This window comes from Drosophila guanche, unplaced genomic scaffold (genome assembly GCF_900245975.1).
Source record: "Drosophila guanche unplaced genomic scaffold, DGUA_6, whole genome shotgun sequence".
Lineage (NCBI taxonomy): Eukaryota > Metazoa > Arthropoda > Insecta > Diptera > Drosophilidae > Drosophila > Drosophila guanche.
Window position 1 is genome coordinate 404,445 of NW_022995764.1, and position 10,895 is coordinate 415,339.

At 40.9% G+C, this 10,895-nt stretch overlaps 1 long non-coding RNA gene across 1 annotated transcript; it reads right to left on the minus strand.

The window, feature by feature from the left end:
- Positions 1 to 8,656: 8,656 nt before the first annotated feature.
- On the minus strand, positions 8,657 to 9,580 carry LOC117591080. Its single transcript, XR_004574350.1, has 3 exons — positions 9,554 to 9,580; positions 8,882 to 9,493; positions 8,657 to 8,795 (listed from the first exon to the last, which is right to left on the minus strand). It is a non-coding gene; the product is annotated as an uncharacterized LOC117591080 (long non-coding RNA).
- Positions 9,581 to 10,895: the final 1,315 nt, after the last annotated feature.

Below are 10,895 nucleotides of genomic sequence, written 5' to 3' on the forward strand. Positions count from 1 at the left end.
TCTGTCCTGTTTCGCACTGTCCCTGGAGTCTAATCAGGCTGTAATATGAAGGACAAAGCAGACGAAATCATCAAACTGCTCGAGTTTTGCTCTTGACTTATTGCAGGTGACTCTTTTTTTTACGATACGACTGACCCCTTACCGTACCTCACCCCTTTTTTCATGGGAAGTTTTCTGATCCATTTGGGCTGTCCATTTCCGTTAGATCGAGCTGGACATTTGGCTGAATTTGCAGGTCCAAATGAATAAATTAGTTCCTTGGAGACGCCCTTTCCCTCTAGATTGATTTTCCAGCATTACAATTATTTGCATTATTTTTTCTTTTACTGTTTTGCCTTAAAATACACATTTTAAATATTTATTTCAAGTGGTTGGGTGGGATGGGGTGTGCGGGGCTCTCAAGTGCTGATAGATTTATGCGTTTGCCTCAAACTGTGAGATAAATCGAGTAGAAAACCCAATCGAGAATCGATAGGGAACATGTTAATATACGACTGATACATGGAGTTTCCATTCATTGCGTGGGAGGAAAACTGCGTTGGATCGGGGCTCTTAATGAGGCTGAAAGATTTGGCAATCGAATGACCAAAAGTGGACTTTGGAAACGTGGTGGTCATGCGTGGGGATCGGTTTCGTTCGATTCGTTTTGCTTCGGTTTAGGGGTCGGTCTTTTGGCTACTAGCTTTTCTATTAATTACACTGATTTATGTGCTCATTGTCCATTGTATTTGGGTTTTGGTTGGCACTCCACTGCCACTTGCACTGGATTTGCCAATGCTTGGCACTGGGTCCTTCTCTGCATTGACTTTATGATGGTTAACTTTTTTAATGGTAAAATCCAGTAGATAACAAGAGAGAGAGAGAGAGAGCTGTATCGATCGGGGGATTTCAGGAAAGCACACTTTTCCATTGTTTTTTTTTTCTTTCGCTCTCGAGAAAGTTGATTAAAATTTTAGATCGATCGATAGGTATATACAATATGGCCAGTCGTTTGGGTCAATCTATTGTGAACCAATTTAAGAACACATTGGTAACCATTAGAGACGGAAATTCCTTGGTGGACGAACACAATTTGCATAGACTATACAAGAGACTCCACAAAGATGCCAAGTCAGATTTGAAACGGATGCAAGATGCACATGTGCATGGCTCACAGGTACAGCTACAGCAACACTTACAGATACATTTACACTGTGTCTGTGGCTGTCAAAATAAATTTGAGGCATGAAACGAGCACAGAGATCCGTTCTTTTCCGTTCCGTTTCGAGAGATAGCGAGACGCAGTTGAAATAAATCAGTTTGTAAACATAAATATTTCCCTTCCTTTCTTCGACTGCTATTTTTTTCTTTTTTGCTTTTCGCAGATTTCGTGCATGGAAAATCTCAGCAAAATTGCCTCTGACAATAGGCCAGGGCGAGAAGATTTGCCATCTCATGTGTAAAGTGGGGGAGAGAGAGAGTGTAACGGCAATTTATGGTTCCAGACAACAACAGACCAAAATTAACGTTAACGCGTTAACGATAAATAATAATTTTTACGATGCACAATTTATTGCAACATATTCGAAGGTTAAAACTATACGAGCAAAAATTGAGAATTTCATTAAAAACAACATTTATTAAACAAGATAGTTTATAGATCAAGAAAGGGGTTACTAAATTTGGGTGTGGTTTGAGGAAAATATTTATGAAAACAAAGGATTAAAGAGGGTTTGAATTGCTATGGGAAAGATTATTGTTTACTTACTTTACTTTACTTATTTAGAAAAATTTTAATGGTTTTAGGATTCTTTCCATTCCAAGAAAATAACATTGAAAGCTCTAGAACTGCGGCAGATTTATGCTCGACACGCACAAGCGAAATTGTGTAGAAGAAAAGGCCAGAGAATTGCAAAAATAACAAAAGAGCGATTCGATTTGCACAAGCGAATTCTGCAAAAGAGAATGCACGTGAAAGATTTCCTGGAATGCAATTAAGATACTTTTCATTCCAAGAAAATAGGGAATATATCTCCAGGCGTATGTCCCTCACAGGCGACACAGAACTCAAAGACCTGCCTTGCCATCAGTCAATCCAACATTTCACACTTGAAACAAAGAAATAAACAGCACAATCGGATAGGGGCGATTGGTATATTGCAGTTTTGTGGATCTTTTGGATGCGAACAAGCCGCGATTTGTGGCTGCCGCTGTTTCGTTCTGTGCTCCTGCTTGTCTGTGTATGTGTGTTTTGTCGATATTTGAATTATTTCCATCGCCACTTGGGCCCGCAGGGGGGATGCCCATGATGCTGTTGTGGGCCACTTTTTGGCCACAATTGTGTGGCCTGTGCAGTGTGTAGCGCGCCCCGAGCCAGCCTTTCAGCATACCCCAGTCATTCGAGGAGCGTCACCTGTTGTTGTAAATCAATTGGACGCTGAGTGCCCTAATGTGCTGTCGATGGGTTTACAATCCGACAAAACAGTTGCCACGGACACACAGGGGCACGGACACACGGTGGCACGGGCACAAGGCACAGCACAGTAGGGGCAGGCATGTACAAGTGCATCATCATTGACACCAGCGACCTATTACAGGAGTGTTCTCTAATAAACAATCAATCTGCAGGGTGGCAGAGAGTGTAAAGTGTGGAATTGGGGAAAGCTTTTCACGGAAAAATGCCATTAAAACGCAGTAACGAAAATAACTTTAACTTAAAATTCGATTAATTGAGATGGGGAATCCTGTCATATGTTATTTTATGAAATATTTTTATTTTCAATGTAAGAAATACATGGAAATATAATGGTTTACAGACATAAGTCTGTTCTGTCTGTTAATACTTATTATGGAATTATGATTATTCTTTAGAGTTAATTAGAACATAAATATGTATGCCTATATTTAAAATATTTCATTCATTTTTTTGCATACTAATATTGATTCGGAAAGCTGATTAAACCATAGAAAATTGTAGACAAAATTACGCCTTTTATGTTGCCTTTAAAAGTTCTCAAGTGGCAATGTTTTGGTGTTATTTGATGATTTGATTTTCTTTTCAATCCTCCAAGTATATTGCATTCCCAAACTCACAAATACCGTAGGAAGCTGCAATCAGTTTTGTTCTTCCTCCAATTGCAGGGTCCAACCTTATTCATGTTTCTTCCGCCTCAAACTACCAAAACCTTCGATTAATGGATCGAGTGCCTATGGATCGCAGCCAATAAGCAGCAAAACAGTAGCATTCCAATGCACAAAAAACCAGTCGAGTGTCTTTTGTCGCAACGCAAAAGCAAAGAGAGAGGGCGAAACAAAGAGAGAGAGAGAGAGAGAGAGAGAGAGTGAAAAACCTGAGCCTGAGCCGCAAAACTGTAACAATGGCAGAGCTACAGAGCAGAGCCACAAAGCGATCAAAAGTTAAAGCCCGGCAATGTATCAATGCCAAGCAGGAGAATGGGCAATGGGCAATGGTATGGGGGGATGGGTGCCACTTTCTGAGGAGGCACTTTACCCATTGGCCAGCAGAGCACCAGCAGTCGCTGATGGCATTGCAGAGCAACATTCTCCTGATAGGATATAGCAGCACTGCCCTGATGGGCTGTTCGTGGAGCAGCAGACCTGCCCTGATGGGATGTTCTTCTCCCCATTGTCTTCGTTTTTGGGACCAGCCCAAATGTCAACATTTTGAGATGTTTCCTAGTAGAGCGCAGTAGCCGCATCTTATTGGTGGATACGTGTAGCCTCGGACTTAGGTTGAACATTGTTCATTCCTGGATCGAATCTAACCGGACCTCTCCTTCTCGCTCCATCTCTGTCGATATGAACTTGCGTCTCGTTGTCTCGTTGTCATCACCGAGTTAAAAGAAACAGCAGAAAAAAAGCAAGAAACCCCGAGAGGAAATGTAATCGCATGCCAAACAAAAACACTCTATGAGAAATAATAAACAAATCATTTCGCGTCTGTGTGGATGGAGAAAGAGAATTCCAATTCCGATGCCGATGCCGATGCCGGTTCCGTTTGTGACCACACGCATACGAGGCGCGATATTGATTCGATCGCCAAGGCTGTCAGGACTGTTACGAGGTTGAGGTCCCGTCCCGTCCGCGACTCCACTCCTTTCCGCCATCCATCTGTGAGGGCTGTCGAGGCACTTGATTTGAGTTTTCATAATTGCATGTCTTGCGGTGGAAACTTGGGTGTTTTTCCTAGGAGAAAATGTTGTTGTTGTGGCTGGGGAAAAAAAATCCCACAGGCCATAGATTTGTGTGAGTGTATGTGTTTAATCGGAAATTTCAACAGTGCGGGACAATAGAGTAAGAGAAATAATTCGAATGGGAATGGGTTATTTTTAATGTGCAAATAAAATAAAGATCAGAAAAGAAAATGTTTGACCCTATTAAAAGAGATTTGCGCTTAAATTAAAAATATATTACAATATTTTGAATACATGCAATACATTTTTTTGAAATATAATTTAAATACTTCTCTGACTACTCACGTCAAAATTCATCATGCATTGTATGTATGAGCATTCATACGGTAGTGCAGCAGCGCCCCTCCGTTTTCTTGATATTCTGCATATCTTAAATCTAAAGCAATTATATTTCCCTTACCTAAAGTTGTGTCTCGCACTGTTGAGCATCTTTTCGTTTGGCCTACACACTCGCGAACATCTATCAGTGGAGAATGGTGATTCCTGCCAAGAGTGCCAACTGCTGTGGAGCATCCATGAATTGCGGATCGTCGATCGCCATGGAGAGATGTCGGTGCAGCTCCCACAACACATAACCACCTAAGATGTGATGCTGTAGAGAGACAGTGAAAGAATGCGAGAGGGAATGTTATTGCTGGGACTCTTCGAGGAGCGCGCGCTCCTGTTGATTGCTTTAGTGGAATTGAGTATCGCAGCTGCTGGTGGTATTCTCAAATCTTGTGCTTATTTTAGTGGGTCCAAACTGTAAAAGATATCTCCACAGCTTGTTGCCACCACTGGCAGTAGAGGCACTCGCTCCTACCGCTGCCTGGTGGATCTCTTGATTGATGATTTGTTTATTTGGGGGCAAACATCGCTTCGCACCCCAGAGAAGGGATAAATTATGCCAATATTTGTGTGTGTCTGTCGAGATCTCTGTCTGTATAATTTTTGGGGGGCAAGCAGACATGCCCCAGCGAAAGTGCGAGCCGTATGAGTATTTTTCTTTCTTAATTTATGAATTATAATTTATTCGTGCATTTGGCAATCACTTTTCAGCCGTTCCCTCCATCGTTATGATATAAAACAGCAATTAAAATTGATCTTCCAATGAATGTGGATTTTGGACTGCTCAAGTGTATCAATCTTTTGAGTTTTTCCATTGATTGTGCTGATGGATTTTTGTTGCGTTTTGTTTTCATTGCTTTGCCAGAATTTATTTAAGAAATATGAGTGTTGGTATTTAAAGAGAAATCGTTGAAGAAAAAATTATTTATAAGAGTTATAACAATTTCCATTCCATTAAGGAACATTGAAAATGGTACCGACTGGTAAACAGCACATCAACATCGTAACACCGTTAAGAAACTATTGCAAATGAGAAAAAAAAGTTATATTTCATTAGCTTAATCAAGCCATTTACACCAATCCCTGCTCATGAAACCTTTTAAATTCCAATTCCTCGCGCTTTCCAACATTTCAATCACGAAAATCACTTTCTATTCTATACCATTCTGCACCCCACAAACACTTTTCAATCATATTTACTCCTACTTCCCACTGATCTTAGCGAATTTAGAGATTTAGAAGATGCCTCTACTTACTGCTGCACCCTGTGTTCCAGTCACCACCAAGGGGCCAATGGGGACACTAATTGCTTGGGACACATTTCTTATGCCTGCCGCTGACACTGACGCCTTCTGGAGTCCGCTCCTCGGTTCGCCGTGGGTCCGCCTGTCGCCTTTAGCTCTTATCAGTGGAATTTTAGAGCGAATCTCGACAAAAAAACACACAAAAAAGAGGAAAGGGAAGGCCAAGAAAAAGAAGAATGTTAGACGACTTTGGACATGGGAAATACATACTCCGTCTGGTGGGCCTCCGCTGCCTGCTCCTCCTCCTTCTTGTGGCTGTCTGCTAATTCGTTGGCATTTCCCTTATTTTAGCCAAATGCGTAGTGGTAGCACCCGAACTTCCTCTAGTGATGACCGTTGTCGTCGTTTTGCTCTTTCCTCTTCACAGATTCAATTGCCGTCTTAGCCATGAAATTCTTGATATCTTTTGTTTGTCCACACGCTCCTGCTGCCTGCCTGCCTGGCTGCCCCGCCTGCCACTGTCCTAACGCATCTTTGTCTTTTCTTTTTCCTCTAATTAAAAATAAGGAAAAAGGAAATAGGAAACGAGCCGAGTGACCGCACTAATTAGCCTCAATGCCACATTTGGTATGCTTTTGATTTGTAAAAGATTTGCGCGCGATACCTTAAAACACGGAGAAGAAAAGGGGCAACTTTTCGGTTGGATTGCATTTCTCACAATAATTAAAAGAGATCCTTTTCAATTTTGTTGCTGTTGTATGTTGCTGCTGTCAGCAATGAAACAATTCGGTAAACATGTCACATGCAACTGAATCAATTTTCGCATCAATTCGTGGGTATTGTGTGAAATGAAATGCCATCTCCAGTTCCAGTTCTCCCAGTTGCTTGCTTCTCCCTATCCCCTGTGCAAAATGTTTGAAAGGACCTGCATAGCACAAGGAAGTTGCTGTGGGGATGGGTGAACAAGGGAAGAATTTCGAAAGTAACCAGAATAGAATCTTCTTTGCTTTTGGGTTTACGCCCCATCAAAAGTCAACGAAAGACGAAGATTGCTGGGGAAATGAAATTGAAAATATATACATATACATATGTACATATGTATGTATCTGCACTTACTTTTCATTGTTTTCCTAGAGGCAGGGACGGTTATACGAAGGGGATTTTCTGGGAGAGTGGTATAAATATATTATTTTAAAATGACAAGAAAATTATGTTTATTTAACACATAATTTTCTAATATTTTCTAGTTTTTAATTTAAATACCCACTGTTAAGCTGATAATTTCTAGTGTTCTTAAACGGAAAATTAATGTAGTAAATACAAAAACATTTATTAACTCTGTAAAAATAGTAAGAAACTTAAAGTTCCTTCATATACAGCCTTAGGAGTGCACCAAAAATAAATTTAATCAAAGACCAAAGAAACCTTACCTTTCCCTTCCCCATATATAAGAATCCACTGCCAACCCCCCATTTGTTTCCACTCATTTAATGAATTTGTATCACAAATATGAGAACATCAAACAATATATTCCAAGATGATATCCTAAGAAAATATATAAGTGCATACAAACCGCTGCACTCCTGCGTTATTCCCCTTTTTGCCATGTCTCTGCCTGCCTTAGAAGCCACACACAGATGTTCAATGACACTCCTCTCTCTCTTCCACTCCAATTTCTATGTCTCGTGCTTTTGCTGATGATGCAACCGAACGACGCTGATGCCTTAGACTTGGACTTTGACTTGGACTTGGCCAATGCGATTCAAGTTGTTGTCGACTGTAATTAAAAGCAGTGCAGTGAACATGTTGGCCAAGAGAGGAGATTGAGGGTTTGAGAATGCGAATCTGGATGAGGATGCGACAGAGACTCTCGGCGGGACATGCACTTGTTTGCACACATCGAAATTGCTCAGACACTTGATGACAATTTCAGTTAAAAGAAAAACTTGTACCAACACATTCTTTCAGCCAAAATGTTAAGAGGGAAACCAGAACTTGAAGCGTAGCAGAGACACAGACAGACAGGCGAGGGAATGTTCTCAAGAGCATTTTAATCAATGAGCAACCAACCCAAAGACGAATTATTTTCGACCGGATCGGACAGTACCTTTCCGGCGAACATTTATTTATTTTTTCTCTCTTTCTTTATATTTACAATCTGTTTGTTTAAACAATAAGTAAATTGTATAATTAATATTAAATTAACAGAAATAGCAGTTTTCCAATGAGCCCTGCTATTATATATAAAATATTTTCAGTTTGTTGGATTTATCTACCGGGGAGATCGAGAATGTGGTATCTTTTCAGTCTTCTTACTGTTAAGCTATTGTCTAATAGACTTACGGCTAAATTATTTTCGTAGTTGTGGAGTCTTTGTAGCGTGCAGGTGTGGGATAGATGTATTTTTACCCAAGCAAGTACAAAGAGATTTCGTGTGCACCTATAGCTATGCTCTAGCTAAGCTCGCCGGATTGTCGGGGTTCGTTCTACTCTCTCCTATATTATGTACTGACACACACTCGCATAATGTTTTAGGTGCACATTTAAAAAATAATCAAAAATCAAAAGCAGAACACAGGTTAAACTGGACTGAATGTATGGGAAGTGGATTAATTATTTGTTGTTGAGAAAAAGGGGGATGATGATATCAACTACTCTTTTCAAGTCACGGGAAACTCCGGTGTCGTCGAGAATCCCTCTTCTCTACCCTCCCAACTTATGCTATACTGGTAAATTGAACCGTATAGACCCTAGAACAATCAGGCAGTTTTCATCCTACCACTTCGACCTTGCTTGTCTGTTGCGCGTATAAAGACTAAAAATCATAGGTAGGTAATAGAATAAAAGGGGGCGAGATATATTAACCCATTACGGTTATGATTAAATATTTAGTAACACGCAGGTTACGTTTATACTCTGTGCATATATGGTTTTAAGTTTACAAACTCACAGTTTTCTTTTGGTTTTGGTATTCTAATACCCTTACTCCTTTCGTAATCGTTGAGCTCAAGGATGACGTAGGTGCTGGTATCTGGGGAAAAATATAAAGTTTTAACAATATATGCACACGAATGTACCTGCAAGTACGATTTGATAATTTCAATTTATTATTTCAACCCACTCTTTTCTACAAACACTCATGATTCCCGATGCTTGAATATACATATACGTAACCGCCAGAGAATTGGCCTTAAAATGGCATATTGAACTTAGTCCCAGAAAATGTGCAAATTAACACAGCATAACTCCGGACATCTGTCCTGCTGTTGGCAGTGGCTCCTCTGTAGTCAGGTCCGTCAAAATCACGCCCAATGTTCTAGCTCTGGACACTGGGCTAAAATGTGGAACATCCGGCTTGATGTCGATCTGCCGCTTACATAAGCACTAAAGTGCGCGACAAACTGGTGGTCTCAGTGGCGCTGGTGAAAGGTTCCGAGGCGCCGCCTAACGCGCTGAGCTTCCTAAGGGATGCTACGCCTCACTAAAGTTGACCCAAGTCAGAGGTTTTCGATGCTCGGCGTTTCGGAGCAGAAGAGGGGGGAATCGAATTATACCCCTTGTGGATTTGGGGATGACTTCGGTGATACGCCTCTCGTATATGCACTTATGCGCACTTAGGCTGCTAAGAAAGATAGGGCTCCTGACCTTTGTCCTTGGTTGATTATTGTTTTCACTAGGCACTAGCACAGATCAACACAGATTCCTTTGAATTTATGGCTTGCAAGAAAACTTCACCACGAGGGATTATATAAGTTTAGTGTAGGTTATATCTACATATATAAGACTTACCACAATCGCGTCTGGTTTTGTCGATCGATTTTTTGCTAATAACTCCAGCAAAACTCATCCCAGTGAAGCTATGCTGTACCGAACATAAAGCTCGAAGATCTGATGACGTTTAAGAGCTTTAACGGGACAATCGTATGATCTTTCGCTGAATTGAGTGGAATTTCGGTCAAACTTCAAGGGCTTATTCTATGCTCTCGATACCTTATTCTCTTCTTTAAGATAAGCGCACGCTCTCGCTTGCATTTTCTAACACTGCAGCGACTCTCTTTCGTAAGCTCAGCGTAAAGCTTGCGCTTACGATCCACTTTCGGAGTTCTCTTTCGGAATGCACTTTTAAGCTCTACTGAACATGCAATTATGTTTATCAGTGATGCTCTATGCCATCTCCCTACTTTCGGCCCCTACATCTTTCGATGTATTTCTTACTATTTTTTTCTTATTTCTTCTTTAATGGTTGGAATATTAAGATCTTCGTGGATATTTGCATTAGATACATAAAACGGAGCATTGACAATGTGTCGCAAAGTTTTTGATTGGTAACGCTGAAGTATCTCAATATTTGAGAACATGTAACCGATATCTAACGATTGCTGCCGTGTCTGCGTCTTTTGCCGAATTAGCTATAGAATAAAATCAGCAAGGGGAAAAAGAACAAAAAAAGTGGGAAAAAATCTCTTAGATGAAGACAAATCTCAGATGGACAAGGACAAATAATGACAAGCCAAAGGTCCTGCTAACGTTTGCTTTTATCTATCGCCCTCCCCCTTTACAATGCTGCGTTAGTGGTACGTGTGAACCGTACAATGCAAGGGCACGAATCGAAATCAATTAGCCAATTGCACTCGAAGATGTTGCCTTTTGTCTCACCGAAAACGTCTACGGCTTTGTCGCCAGCTACCAATCAGTTCCCATATCAGAAGAAAACCTCAAACCCCTCCAACGAAGGTTCAAGTCCAATTGTTTTGTGACCTGTCTGGCGCTTTGAACTATTGTCTTGTCTTGAGCCACAGCACTATGAACGTGATGTTAACACAGGGGGCAAGACAATAGATTGAGGTTAAGACTGAAGAGGTTCAGTTTCTTGGGGGGTTTTGTATGGGAATTAGACCTTTTAAGTACCTTGGATGGGTGGGAGAATACAGGGGCTATAATGTTGTTATCTGATTATTGTACCCGCTAGTGTATGTATGCAACGCACAGACCCCATAGAGTATATATATTCTTGATCAGCATCAATAGCCGTGTCGATATATCTATGTAAGTCTGTCCGTTCGTCTTGATGAGCGCCTGGATCCAATGACTACAGAAGCTATAGCCACCAATTTCAGTGTGAAGGCTCTTG